Genomic DNA, 15,606 nt, shown 5'->3' with positions numbered 1-15,606 from the left:
GAGTGTATGTACATACGTGAACATAAGCAGCTCACACTTAAATGTCCTGTATCACACTGACGAGTGTATGTACATACGTGAACACATGCAGCTCACACTTAAATGTCCTGTATCACAGTGGCGAGTGTGCGTGTACATAGGTGAACACAAGCAGCTCACACTTACATGTTCTGTATCACAGTGTTGAGTGTGTGCACATAGGTGAAGACAAGCAGCTCACACTTACATGTCCTGTATCACAGTGACAAGTGTGTGTACATAGGTGAGCACAAGCTGCTCACACTTACATGTTCTGTATCACAGTGTTGAGTGTGTGCACATAGGTGAAGACAAGCAGCTCACACTTACATGTTCTGTATCTCAGTGACAACTGCATGTACATAGGTGAGCACAAGCAGCTCACACTTACATGTTCTGTATCACAGTGATGAGCGTGTGTACATAGGTGAGCACAAGCAGCTCACACTTACATGTTCTGTATCACAGTGACGAGTGTGTGTACATAGGTGAGCACAAGCAGCTCACACTTACATGTTCTGTATCGCAGTGGCGAGTGTATGTACATATGTGAACACAAGCTGCTCACACTTGCATGCTCTGTATCGCAGTGGCGAGTGTGTGCACATAGGTGAGCACAAGCAGCTCACACTTACATGTTCTGTATCACAGTGACAAGTGCGTGTACTTAGGTGAGCACAAGAAGCTCACACTTACATGTTCTGTATCACAGTGTTGAGTGTGTGCACATAGGTGAAGACAAGCAGCTCACACTTAAATGTCCTGTATCACAGTGACGAGCGTGTGTACATAGGTGAGCACAAGCAGCTCACACTTACATGTTCTGTATCACAGTGATGAGCGTGTGTACATAGGTGAGCACAAGCAGCTCACACTTACATGTTCTGTATCACAGTGTTGAGTGTGTGCACATAGGTGAAGACAAGCAGCTCACACTTAAATGTCCTGTATCACAGTGACGAGCGTGTGTACATAGGTGAGCACAAGCAGCTCACACTTACATGTTCTGTATCACAGTGATGAGCGTGTGTACATAGGTGAGCACAAGCAGCTCACACTTACATGTTCTGTATCACAGTGACGAGTGTGTGTACATATAGGTGAGCACAAGCAGCTCACACTTACATGTTCTGTATCAAAGTGACGACTGCGTGTACATAGGTGAGCACAAGCAGCTCACACTTACATGTTCTGTATCACAGTGATGAGCGTGTGTACATAGGTGAGCACAAGCAGCTCACACTTACATGTTCTGTATCACAGTGACGAGTGTGTGTACATAGGTGAGCACAAGGAGCTCACCCATACATGTTCTGTATCACAGTGACGAGCGTGTGTACATAGGTGAGCACAAGCAGCTCACACTTACATGTTCTGTATCACAGTGACAACTGCGAGTACATAGGTGAGCACAAGCAGCTCACACTTACATGTTCTGTATCACAGTGACGAGCGTGTGTACATAGGTGAGCACAAGCAGCTCACACTTACATGTTCTGTATCACAGTGACGAGTGTGTGTACATAGGTGAGCACAAGCAGCTCACACTTACATGTTCTGTATCGCAGTGGTGAGTGTATGTACATATGTGAACACAAGCAGCTCACACTTACATGTTCTGTATCACAGTGACGAGCGTGTGTACATAGGTGAGCACAAGCAGCTCACACTTACATGTTCTGTATCACAGTGACGAGCGTGTGTACATAGGTGAGCACAAGCAGCTCACACTTACATGCTCTGTATCGCAGTGGCGAGTGTATGTACATATGTGAATACAAGCAGCTCACACTTAAATGTCCTGTATCACACTGACGAGTGTATGTACATACGTGAACATAAGCAGCTCACACTTAAATGTCCTGTAACACACTGACGAGTGTGTGTACATAAGTGAGCACAAGCATCTCTCACTTGCATGTCCTGTATAGCAGTGACGAGTGTGTGTACATAGGTGAGCACAAGCAGCTCACACTTACATGTTCTGTATCACAGTGACAAGTGCGTGTACATAGGTGAGCACAAGCTGCTCACACTTACATGTTCTGTATCACAGTGTTGAGTGTGTGCACATAGGTGAAGACAAGCAGCTCACACTTACATGTTCTGTATCACAGTGACAACTGCGTGTACATAGGTGAGCACAAGCAGCTCACACTTACATGTTCTGTATCACAGTGACGAGCGTGTGTACATAGGTGAGCACAAGCAGCTCACACTTACATGTTCTGTATCACAGTGACGAGTGTGTGTACATAGGTGAGCACAAGCAGCTCACACTTACATGTTCTGTATCGCACTGACGAGTGTATGTACATAAGTGAGCACAAGCATCTCTCACTTGCATGTCCTGTATAGCAGTGACGAGTGTGTGTACATAGGTGAGCACAAGCAGCTCACACTTACATTTTCTGTATCACAGTGACAAGTGCGTGTACTTAGGTGAGCACAAGAAGCTCACACTTACATGTTCTGTATCACAGTGTTGAGTGTGTGCACATAGGTGAAGACAAGCAGCTCACACTTACATGTCCTGTATCACAGTGGCGAGTGTGCGTGTACATAGGTGAGCACAAGCAGCTCACACTTACATGCTCTGTATCGCAGTGGCGAGTGTATGTACATATGTGAACACAAGCAGCTCACACTTAAATGTCCTGTATCACACTGACGAGTGTATGTACATAGGTGAGCACAAGCAGCTCACACTTACATGTCCTGTATCACAGTGGCGAGTGTGCGTGTACGTAGGTGAGCACAAGCAGCTCACACTTACATGCTCTGTATCGCAGTGGCGAGTGTATGTACATACGTGAACATAAGCAGCTCACACTTAAATGTCCTGTATCACACTGACGAGTGTATGTACATACGTGAACACATGCAGCTTACACTTAAATGTCCTGTATCACAGTGGCGAGTGTGCTGTACATAGGTGAACACAAGCAGCTCACACTTACATGTTCTGTATCACAGTGTTGAGTGTGTGCACATAGGTGAAGACAAGCAGCTCACACTTACATGTCCTGTATCACAGTGACAAGTGCGTGTACATAGGTGAGCACGAGCTGCTCACACTTACATGTTCTGTATCACAGTGTTGAGTGTGTGCACATAGGTGAAGACAAGCAGCTCACACTTACATGTTCTGTATCACAGTGACAACTGCATGTACATAGGTGAGCACAAGCAGCTCACACTTACATGTTCTGTATCACAGTGACGAGCGTGTGTACATAGGTGAGCACAAGCAGCTCACACTTACATGTTCTTTATCACAGTGACGAGTGTGTGTACATAGGTGAGCACAAGCAGCTCACACTTACATGTTCTGTATCGCAGTGGCGAGTGTATGTACATATGTGAACACAAGCTGCTCACACTTGCATGCTCTGTATCGCAGTGGCGAGTGTGTGCACATAGGTGAGCACAAGCAGCTCACACTTACATGTTCTGTATCACAGTGACAAGTGCGTGTACTTAGGTGAGCACAAGAAGCTCACACTTACATGTTCTGTATCACAGTGTTGAGTGTGTGCACATAGGTGAAGACAAGCAGCTCACACTTAAATGTCCTGTATCACAGTGACGAGCGTGTGTACATAGGTGAGCACAAGCAGCTCACACTTACATGTTCTGTATCACAGTGATGAGCATGTGTACATAGGTGAGCACAAGCAGCTCACACTTACATGTTCTGTATCACAGTGTTGAGTGTGTGCACATAGGTGAAGACAAGCAGCTCACACTTAAATGTCCTGTATCACAGTGACGAGCGTGTGTACATAGGTGAGCACAAGCAGCTCACACTTACATGTTCTGTAACACAGTGACGAGCGTGTGTACATAGGTGAGCACAAGTAGCTCACACTTACATGTTCTGTATCACAGTGATGAGCGTGTGTACATAGGTGAGCACAAGCAGCTCACACTTACATGTTCTGTATCACAGTGTTGAGTGTGTGCACATAGGTGAAGATAAGCAGCTCACACTTAAATGTCATGTATCACAGTGACGAGCGTGTGTACATAGGTGAGCACAAGCAGCTCACACTTACATGTTCTGTATCACAGTGATGAGCGTGTGTACATAGGTGAGCACAAGCAGCTCACACTTAAATGTCCTGTATCACAGTGACGAGCGTGTGTACATAGGTGAGCTCAAGCAGCTCACACTTACATGTTCTGTATCACAGTGATGAGCGTGTGTACATAGGTGAGCACAAGCAGCTCACACTTACATGTTCTGTATCACAGTGATGAGCGTGTGGACATAGGTGAGCACAAGCAGCTCACACTTACATGTTCTGTATCACAGTGATGAGCGTGTGTACATAGGTGAGCACAAGCAGCTCACACTTAAATGTCCTGTATCACAGTGACGAGCGTGTGTACATAGGTGAGCTCAAGCAGCTCACACTTACATGTTCTGTATCACAGTGATGAGCGTGTGTACATAGGTGAGCACAAGCAGCTCACACTTACATGTTCTGTATCACAGTGATGAGCGTGTGTACATAGGTGAGCACAAGCAGCTCACACTTACATGTTCTGTATCACAGTGACGAGTGTGTGTACATAGGTGAGCACAAGCAGCTCACACTTACATGTTCTGTATCGCAGTGGCGAGTGTGTGTACATAGGTGAGCACAAGCAGCTCACACTTGCATGCTCTGTATCACCGTCACAAGCGTGTGTACATAGGTGAGCACAAGCAGCTCACACTTACATGTTCTGTATCACAGTGACAAGTGCGTGTACTTAGGTGAGCACAAGAAGCTCACACTTACATGTTCTGTATCACAGTGTTGAGTGTGTGCACATAGGTGAAGACAAGCAGCTCACACTTAAATGTCCTGTATCACAGTGACGAGCGTGTGTACATAGGTGAGCACAAGCAGCTCACACTTACATGTTCTGTATCACAGTGATGAGCGTGTGTACATAGGTGAGCACAAGCAGCTCACACTTACATGTTCTGTATCACAGTGTTGAGTGTGTGCACATAGGTGAAGACAAGCAGCTCACACTTAAATGTCCTGTATCACAGTGACGAGCGTGTGTACATAGGTGAGCACAAGCAGCTCACACTTACATGTTCTGTATCACAGTGATGAGCGTGTGTACATAGGTGAGCACAAGCAGCTCACACTTACATGCTCTGTATCGCAGTGGCGAGTGTATGTACATACGTGAACATAAGCAGCTCACACTTAAATGTCCTGTATCACACTGACGAGTGTATGTACATACGTGAACACATGCAGCTCACACTTAAATGTCCTGTATCACAGTGGCGAGTGTGCGTGTACATAGGTGAACACAAGCAGCTCACACTTACATGTTCTGTATCACAGTGTTGAGTGTGTGCACATAGGTGAAGACAAGCAGCTCACACTTACATGTCCTGTATCACAGTGACAAGTGCGTGTACATAGGTGAGCACAAGCTGCTCACACTTACATGTTCTGTATCACAGTGTTGAGTGTGTGCACATAGGTGAAGACAAGCAGCTCACACTTACATGTTCTGTATCACAGTGACAACTGCATGTACATAGGTGAGCACAAGCAGCTCACACTTACATGTTCTGTATCACAGTGACGAGCGTGTGTACATAGGTGAGCACAAGCAGCTCACACTTACATGTTCTGTATCACAGTGACGAGTGTGTGTACATAGGTGAGCACAAGCAGCTCACACTTACATGTTCTGTATCGCAGTGGCGAGTGTATGTACATATGTGAACACAAGCTGCTCACACTTGCATGCTCTGTATCGCAGTGGCGAGTGTGTGCACATAGGTGAGCACAAGCAGCTCACACTTACATGTTCTGTATCACAGTGACAAGTGCGTGTACTTAGGTGAGCACAAGAAGCTCACACTTACATGTTCTGTATCACAGTGTTGAGTGTGTGCACATAGGTGAAGACAAGCAGCTCACACTTAAATGTCCTGTATCACAGTGACGAGCGTGTGTACATAGGTGAGCACAAGCAGCTCACACTTACATGTTCTGTATCACAGTGATGAGCGTGTGTACATAGGTGAGCACAAGCAGCTCACACTTACATGTTCTGTATCACAGTGTTGAGTGTGTGCACATAGGTGAAGACAAGCAGCTCACACTTAAATGTCCTGTATCACAGTGACGAGCGTGTGTACATAGGTGAGCACAAGCAGCTCACACTTACATGTTCTGTATCACAGTGATGAGCGTGTGTACATAGGTGAGCACAAGCAGCTCACACTTACATGTTCTGTATCACAGTGATGAGCGTGTGTACATAGGTGAGCACAAGCAGCTCACACTTACATGTTCTGTATCACAGTGTTGAGTGTGTGCACATAGGTGAAGACAAGCAGCTCACACTTAAATGTCCTGTATCACAGTGACGAGCGTGTGTACATAGGTGAGCACAAGCAGCTCACACTTACATGTTCTGTATCACAGTGATGAGCGTGTGTACATAGGTGAGCACAAGCAACTCACACTTAAATGTCCTGTATCACAGTGACGAGCGTGTGTACATAGGTGAGCTCAAGCAGCTCACACTTACATGTTCTGTATCACATTGATGAGCGTGTGTACATAGGTGAGCACAAGCAGCTCACACTTACATGTTCTGTATCACAGTGATGAGCGTGTGGACATAGGTGAGCACAAGCAGCTCACACTTACATGTTCTGTATCACAGTGATGAGCGTGTGTACATAGGTGAGCACAAGCAGCTCACACTTAAATGTCCTGTATCACAGTGACGAGCGTGTGTACATAGGTGAGCTCAAGCAGCTCACACTTACATGTTCTGTATCACAGTGATGAGCGTGTGTACATAGGTGAGCACAAGCAGCTCACACTTACATGTTCTGTATCACAGTGATGAGCGTGTGTACATAGGTGAGCACAAGCAGCTCACACTTACATGTTCTGTATCACAGTGACGAGTGTGTGTACATAGGTGAGCACAAGCAGCTCACACTTACATGTTCTGTATCGCAGTGGCGAGTGTGTGAACATAGGTGAGCACAAGCAGCTCACACTTGCATGCTCTGTATCACCGTCACAAGCGTGTGTACATAGGTGAGCACAAGCAGCTCACACTTACATGTTCTGTATCACAGTGACAAGTGCGTGTACTTAGGTGAGCACAAGAAGCTCACACTTACATGTTCTGTATCACAGTGTTGAGTGTGTGCACATAGGTGAAGACAAGCAGCTCACACTTAAATGTCCTGTATCACAGTGACGAGCGTGTGTACATAGGTGAGCACAAGCAGCTCACACTTACATGTTCTGTATCACAGTGATGAGCGTGTGTACATAGGTGAGCACAAGCAGCTCACACTTACATGTTCTGTATCACAGTGTTGAGTGTGTGCACATAGGTGAAGACAAGCAGCTCACACTTAAATGTCCTGTATCACAGTGACGAGCGTGTGTACATAGGTGAGCACAAGCAGCTCACACTTACATGTTCTGTATCACAGTGATGAGCGTGTGTACATAGGTGAGCACAAGCAGCTCACACTTACATGCTCTGTATCGCAGTGGCGAGTGTATGTACATACGTGAACATAAGCAGCTCACACTTAAATGTCCTGTATCACACTGACGAGTGTATGTACATACGTGAACACATGCAGCTCACACTTAAATGTCCTGTATCACAGTGGCGAGTGTGCGTGTACATAGGTGAACACAAGCAGCTCACACTTACATGTTCTGTATCACAGTGTTGAGTGTGTGCACATAGGTGAAGACAAGCAGCTCACACTTACATGTCCTGTATCACAGTGACAAGTGTGTGTACATAGGTGAGCACAAGCTGCTCACACTTACATGTTCTGTATCACAGTGTTGAGTGTGTGCACATAGGTGAAGACAAGCAGCTCACACTTACATGTTCTGTATCTCAGTGACAACTGCATGTACATAGGTGAGCACAAGCAGCTCACACTTACATGTTCTGTATCACAGTGATGAGCGTGTGTACATAGGTGAGCACAAGCAGCTCACACTTACATGTTCTGTATCACAGTGACGAGTGTGTGTACATAGGTGAGCACAAGCAGCTCACACTTACATGTTCTGTATCGCAGTGGCGAGTGTATGTACATATGTGAACACAAGCTGCTCACACTTGCATGCTCTGTATCGCAGTGGCGAGTGTGTGCACATAGGTGAGCACAAGCAGCTCACACTTACATGTTCTGTATCACAGTGACAAGTGCGTGTACTTAGGTGAGCACAAGAAGCTCACACTTACATGTTCTGTATCACAGTGTTGAGTGTGTGCACATAGGTGAAGACAAGCAGCTCACACTTAAATGTCCTGTATCACAGTGACGAGCGTGTGTACATAGGTGAGCACAAGCAGCTCACACTTACATGTTCTGTATCACAGTGATGAGCGTGTGTACATAGGTGAGCACAAGCAGCTCACACTTACATGTTCTGTATCACAGTGTTGAGTGTGTGCACATAGGTGAAGACAAGCAGCTCACACTTAAATGTCCTGTATCACAGTGACGAGCGTGTGTACATAGGTGAGCACAAGCAGCTCACACTTACATGTTCTGTATCACAGTGATGAGCGTGTGTACATAGGTGAGCACAAGCAGCTCACACTTACATGTTCTGTATCACAGTGATGAGCGTGTGTACATAGGTGAGCACAAGCAGCTCACACTTACATGTTCTGTATCACAGTGTTGAGTGTGTGCACATAGGTGAAGACAAGCAGCTCACACTTAAATGTCCTGTATCACAGTGACGAGCGTGTGTACATAGGTGAGCACAAGCAGCTCACACTTACATGTTCTGTATCACAGTGATGAGCGTGTGTACATAGGTGAGCACAAGCAGCTCACACTTAAATGTCCTGTATCACAGTGACGAGCGTGTGTACATAGGTGAGCTCAAGCAGCTCACACTTACATGTTCTGTATCACAGTGACGAGCGTGTGTACATAGGTGAGCACAAGCAGCTCACACTTGCATGCTCTGTATCACCGTCACAAGCGTGTGTACATAGGTGAGCACAAGCAGCTCACACTTACATGTTCTTTATCACAGTGACGAGCGTGTGTACATAGGTGAGCACAAGCAGCTCACACTTGCATGCTCTGTATCACCGTCACAAGCGTGTGTAAATAAGCGAACACAGATAGCTCTCCTCACTTTCCTGCCCTGTTTCACTGTCATGCTTCCGTTGTTTACAACATAAATACCCTTGATTTTGGTAAAGTGCACAATTCGAATCTGATTGATGGCAAACATTTCACCCAAATCAAATCCATGATTTAAATCTCACTGTTTGCAGATGTGTGCAGATGTGTGTGACTTCACCTGGCTTCATTCATATTTGTGATGTCATCTCATTGATAAAGGACCCCGCCTTTCATTTTAAAATCCACTCTGAACGGTATTTAATTCGATTCAATCCAATAGATCTTTATACGACCAGGAACGAAAATGCAAAACTTGATAAAAACATACGAGTAGTGCAAATAAATACTAAAATCAGGAATAAACCACAGGGTCCGGTCGAGCTGGTATAGCAGCATTGTTAACAAGTAAACACGTGAAGAAAGAACAACCGACCGGTCACTCCGAGCATTGCAATGGCAAATTTAAAATAACAATCATAAGGCGCGTGCGGATGAGAAGTATTACAGAATCGATATGTAATCTGTACCGTGCTTTTTTGTTCATAAATCAGAAAGGGTTTTAAAAGAGCCTGGGGACGAAAGACCACCCGCAAGTGCTGCTAGTAAAGGTGGGACCATTCTATGTGAGAACTGACGAGGGTGTGGCCGCCGGACAGAGAGCCTTCCACTGGCCTCTGCATCTCACTGCGGCCTTCAGAAGCGAGCCGACCCCCAGCCCGGGCTGCGCGACACGTGCAGATGGAATAACGCGTCTCTGCATCTGCGGTGACCCAAATGAATTAATAGTGATTTGAGAAAATGCCGAGATAAAGAATGAACAAAATTGCAAAAAGACTTGAAATGTACCAACGTTTGTTCTGCTGAGTCATACATCACAAGCACGAGTCGGGCAGGTCTCCACCCCCCCCCCCCCCACACCCACACACACACACTCCATGGGGGCGCCATGTTTGCACGTATATTATGGGTTTAACAGTGCCCGCTGCCGTGTTCCTGCCGTGTGTGTGATGTAAAGTGCTCTGACACCTCACACTGGTCTGAGTGGCGCTATAAAGCTAAATGGAATCTGAGAGAGAGAGAGAGAGTGGTTATGGGGACTTGAGGGGCACTGTTGAAGGGTGCTCGTGAGGGAATCCGTGCCAGAGGTGGCTAATGAGTGGGTGCCAAGCCAACAAACATTGTCGCACAGGGCGCCAGCAGCGCTAAAGCCGGCCCTGGTATGTGTAAGGTTCATATGCTTGTACTGCGCACACTGCTAGAATGTGTTGCTTCTAGGAGCTGAGGCATAAAATGGAACACATTGGAACGGTGGGGCAGATCCACGAGTTCTGGCGCATCTCTGCAAATCAGCAGGGATGCGCCAGAACAGATGCGACACGTAATTCCCTCCCTGCGCCACCACGAATGCGGCACATTTACGATGCGGCGCACCGTGGCGCAAGGATAGGGCGATTTGTGCCGCAATCTGTGGCGTAAGGGCGGCGCAATGCTGGAATCGTGTCATAAACGCAACGCAGCTCCAGCAAGGCTCGTGGGTGCCCTATGCCTAACATGGTGCGTCACTCCTTACGCCTGCTGCTAACAGGCGCAGGGTTTTGACACAGCATGGACGTAAAAGTGACTCAGTGAAATCTTTTAGATTTCACTGCATCACTTTTACGAGGTGTTCCTGCGACGGAATGCCCACGATGCGCCGGAACGCCCACATGAAACCTAACGCAGGTTTCATGTGGCGCAGGGCTTTCCAACGGGACGCATCTCGCTAGATGCGTCACCTTGTAAATAAGGAGCAACGTGGCACATGGTTTACGCAGCTGCTCCGCAACGGCGGTGTAAATGTGTTGCAAGGGGCTTGTAAATCTGCCCCGGAGTCTAAAGTACAGAGACTGCAACTGAGGCTACTAGAGCCGGCCTCGTCAGGAGAGGTTACATAGTGTGAGACTAAAGAAAAGGAGTGGCTGACATTGAATAACTGAAGGGTACGGCCGGGTTACCAACAATAAGGCCTGGAAGGTTACCCCCACCCAAAGGGTGTTGAAAGACATAGTCGGGGACACCACAACTGTGCAGTTATTGATAATCAGATTATGGCAAGATTGACTAAATTATGTGGCAAGAAAAGGCAAAATTAAATGGCATAACATGGCATGGCCTGTGACAGCATTATTATTTTCTTTTCCAAATTTTAATTTTAACACATATTAATAGAGGCTGGGCAGGTCTCACGCCATAACACGTGAACACAGAAACCAGCACCTGACAGCAGACAGTGGACCTTTCTAAAGTCTATACTGAGCTACACCGCTTGTAGCGCTTTTCATGAGCTTTTGATCCCTTTGAGCTATTTTTGGTTGAAATGTGCAAATAATGCTGCAGACTCGAGATTATGCGACAGGCGCGGCGCGGTTATAGCAATGCATTCGCAGAAAAGCCTGTGTCTGCTAAACCGCATAAGTCCAGTGGCCCGGGTACAGTGAAGGAAGTTTGCCCCAAGCAACCTGCAGCACTGAACAGTTTTTTCCACTGCACTAAAAGGTGGTTTCATTTACTTCTCGGGAGTGACACTTGTGTGCACCGTGCACTACAGTAAAGCCGTCCTAGCCTGCCTTTCTCACAAATAACGTATCGCATCGTATGCAGAGCATGGGAGGGGACCCCCCTTTTATCACTGACAGAATTTCATCCATGAGCATTCATCGACATACACACCTCACATCCGGCTCCGATATATTTCACTCCATGGGGCAGATTTACAAGCCCCTTGCGCCACATTTGCGTCGCTTTTCCCCATGTTAAAAGTGACGCAAAAGTGGCGATATGCGCCACTTTTGCGTCACTTTTAACATGGGGAAAAGCGACGCAAAAGTGGCGCAAGGGGCTTGTAAATCTGCCCCCATATATTTAGATGTATTTATGGATAAATTAGCTACGGACAGGTGACTTGTGTGCAGTGTACCGTGGGCTCCGGTCGCTTGTGTGCAGTGACGGAGGTGACGCAAGTTCAGAGGACAGGTAAGATATCAAAGTGCAGCCCCTCACCTGAGACTCGTCCGGGTCCGCGGGTCAGACATCTCCGCGGGGAGGCGCTGCTCAGACCTCCCTACACACCACGGGCTCTTCTGTGCGCGTCCTCATCAGCTGGGATATATACATCCGAAGGGGCGTGGCCACATACGTAGGGGTCAGACACCCAAGGCTGTCGAGACTTGTGCTGCAGGGGTGAGACGCTGAATAACCTCGAGACCTCACCCAAAGGAGACAGACACCCAAGGCGCTATAGACCTCTGCTGCAGGGGTCAGACGCCGAATAACCCCAAGACCTCACCCAAAGGAGACAGACACCCAAGGCGCTATAGACCTGTGCTGCAGGGGTCAGGCGCCGAATAACCCCGAGGCCTTAACCTTAAGGACAGACACCCAGGAGCAGACACCGCAGCAGTAGGGTCAGACACTGACAGACATGGACAGACATCCAAAGAATCTGAGCCTTCAGCGGTGGAGGGGTCAGACATCCAGGGAGCCCAGACCTCAGCCCTGGGTGTCTGACACCCCCGGCCGCCCCTAAGACACTCAAGGGGTATACAGACAGACTCCAAAAGAGCTGACGCGTCAGTGGTAGGGGGGTCAGACACCCAGGGAGCCCAGACTTCAGCCCTGGGTGTCTGACACCCCGGCCGCCCGCTAAAGTGCTAAGACACTCAAGGGGTATACAGACAGACTCCAAAAGAGCTGACGCTTCAGTGGTAGGGGGGGTCAGACACCCAGGAAGCCCAGACTTCAGTCCTGGGTGTCAGACAGCCCGGGAGCTCGAGCCGTCAGCTGAAGTGCTGAGACACCCACGGGGTATAGAGGCAGACACCCAAAGTTCCTCACGCTGCCACGGAAGGGGGGTCAGACACCCTGGGAGCCCAGACCCCAACCCTGGGTGTCAGACAGCCCGGGAGCTCGAGCCGCCCTCTGTAGTTCTAAGACACCCAAGGGGCATAGAGACAGACACCCAAAGGACCTGACGCTTCAGCGGTAGGGGGGGAGGGGGTGCGGTGTCAGACACCCTGGGATCCCAGACTTCAGTCCTGTGTGTCGGACAGCCCGGGAGCTCGAGCCGTCAGCTGAAGTGCTGAGACACCCAAAGGGGTACAGAGACAGACACCCAAGGGGTATAGGGACAGACACCCAAAGGGCCTGACGCTTCAGCGGTAGGGGGGGTCAGACACCCTGGGAGCCCAGACTTCAGTCCTGGGGGTCGGGCAGCCACGGGGCTCGAGCCATCAGCTGAAATGCAAAGACACCCACGCGGTATAGACGGTCAGGCTCCCTGGAGCTGGAGGAGTCCGAGCCGTCAGCCACCGATCCCGGCGCTGGTCTGCGGCTCCCTCGGGAGGAGCTGCATTTATATGCGCGGCGCTGATCCTCGGCACACACCCTCGAGGAGCGTGGAGCCGCGCCAGGCAGCGGGCTCGGTACCCTGCACACAGGTATGCAGAGGATCACAGGTGGATGAGAGGGGGGGCGGGGAGCGTGGAGGAAGAAGAGGAGGGGGCAGAGGGGGGAGAGAGCGAACGGAAGAGGCAAAGGAAGGGGGGGGGCGATAAGAAAAAAAGAAGAGGTGGAAAGTGGATGGGAAAGGTGAGGAAGACGGAGAGAGGAGGGAGAGACGGAGAGAGGAGTGGAGAGGGGGAGAGACGGAGAGAGGAGGGGAGAGACGGAGAGAGGAGTGGAGAGACGGAGAGAGGAGTGGAGAGGGGGAGAGACGGAGAGAGGAGGGGAGAGACGGAGAGAGGAGGGGAGAGACGGAGAGAGGAGTGGAGAGACGGAGAGAGGAGTGGAGAGGGGGAGAGACGGAGAGAGGAGGGGAGAGACGGAGAGAGGAGGGGAGAGACGGAGAGAGGAGTGGAGAGGGGGAGAGACGGAGAGAGGAGGGGAGAGACGGAGAGAGGAGTGGAGAGGGGGAGAGACGGAGAGAGGAGGGGAGAGACGGAGAGAGGAGTGGAGAGGGGGAGAGACGGAGAGAGGAGGGGAGAGACGGAGAGAGGAGTGGAGAGGGGGAGAGACGGAGAGAGGAGGGGAGAGACGGAGAGAGGAGTGGAGAGGGGGAGAGACGGAGAGAGGAGGGGAGAGACGGAGAGAGGAGTGGAGAGGGGGAGAGACGGAGAGAGGAGGGGAGAGACGGAGAGAGGAGTGGAGAGGGGGAGAGACGGAGAGAGGAGTGGAGAGGGGGAGAGACGGAGAGAGGAGGAGAGAGGAGGGAGAGACGGAGAGAGAGACGGAGAGAGGAGGGAGAGGAGGGGAGAGAAGGAGAGAGGAGGAAGAGAAGGAGAGAGGGAGAAGGAGAGAGGGAGAAGGAGAGAGGAGGGAGAGAAGGAGAGGAGGAAAAGGAGGATGGAGGAGGAATAGAAGGAGGAAGGATGAGAGAGGAGAGGAGAAGGAGAGAAGGAGAGAGGAGGGGAAGAAGAAGGGAGGAGAAAGAGAAGGAGGGCGGAGGAAAAGAAGGAGAGATGGGGAGAGAAGGAGAGGTGGGAAGAGAAGGCGAGAAGAGGGGAGAGAAGGAGAGAGGGGGAAGAGAAGGAGAGAGGAAGAAGAGAAGGAGAGAGGGGAAGAGAAGGAAAGAGAGAAGAGAAGGAGAGAGGGGAAGAGAAGGAAAGAAGAGAAGGAGAGAGGAAGAAGAGAAGGAGAGAGGGGAAGAGAAGGAAAGAGAGAAGAGAAGGAGAGAGGGGAAGAGAAGGAAAGAAGAGAAGGAGAGAGGAGGGGAGGGAAGGAGAGAGAGAAGAGAAGGAGGGAGAGAACAGAATAGAAGGAGAGAGGGGGACGAGGAGTGGAGAGGGGGAAGAGGAGGAAGGAGGAGGAAGAGGAGAAGAGGGAGGCGAGGAGGAGAGAGGAGGAAGAGGAGGAGAGAGGAAGAAGAGGAGGAGAGTGAAAGAGGAACAGAAAAAGAAGGAATAGAAGGAGAGAGGAAGAACAGGAGGAAAAGGAGGAGAGAGGAGGAAGAAGAGGAAGAGAAGGAGAGAAGAAAAGGAGATAAGATTTGATTTGATTTAATTTGATTTGCAAATTTGTAGAGCACACGAATGCCCAGGGGTGCCTTGGCATTGTGTCAATGTAAACGTTTAGATCTGGGAAGAGGACAAGGAGAGAGGAGGTAGAGAGGGGGAGGAAGGAAGAGAAGGAGCGAGGAGGAAGAGGGGGAGGAAGGAGGAAAAGGAGTAGAGAGGAGAAAGAGGAGGAGAGAGAGAAGGAAGAGAAGGAGAGAGGGGAATAGGAGGAGAGAGGAAGGGTCGGAATCTGGGAAGAAATAAGAAACGTATGCGTGCGACCGCCACAGCTGTGTTCACCTTCAGTTTCCAGACCTCGGAGAGGTGACTCTCCCTCTCTCCCCACCCGCTGGGCGGAGTCTGGCTGCTGCTCGTGCTCCGACA

The 15,606-nt window shown here is 49.3% G+C and overlaps 1 protein-coding gene across 1 annotated transcript in view; it reads right to left on the bottom strand.

The window, feature by feature from the left end:
- LOC144797795 (cysteinyl leukotriene receptor 2-like) overlaps positions 1–12,337 on the bottom strand; it is a 330,300-nt gene extending 317,963 nt beyond the window's left edge. The window contains exon 1 of the mRNA XM_078668578.1: positions 12,233–12,337. The gene's annotated coding sequence lies outside the window, so the exon portion shown is untranslated. The remainder of the gene's footprint in view (positions 1–12,232) is intronic.
- Positions 12,338–15,606: the final 3,269 nt, after the last annotated feature.

Source organism: Lissotriton helveticus, chromosome 12 (assembly GCF_964261635.1).
Source record: "Lissotriton helveticus chromosome 12, aLisHel1.1, whole genome shotgun sequence".
Lineage (NCBI taxonomy): Eukaryota > Metazoa > Chordata > Amphibia > Caudata > Salamandridae > Lissotriton > Lissotriton helveticus.
The sequence above is the reverse complement of the archived record's forward strand: the minus strand, read 5'-3'. Positions and strand labels throughout refer to the sequence as shown.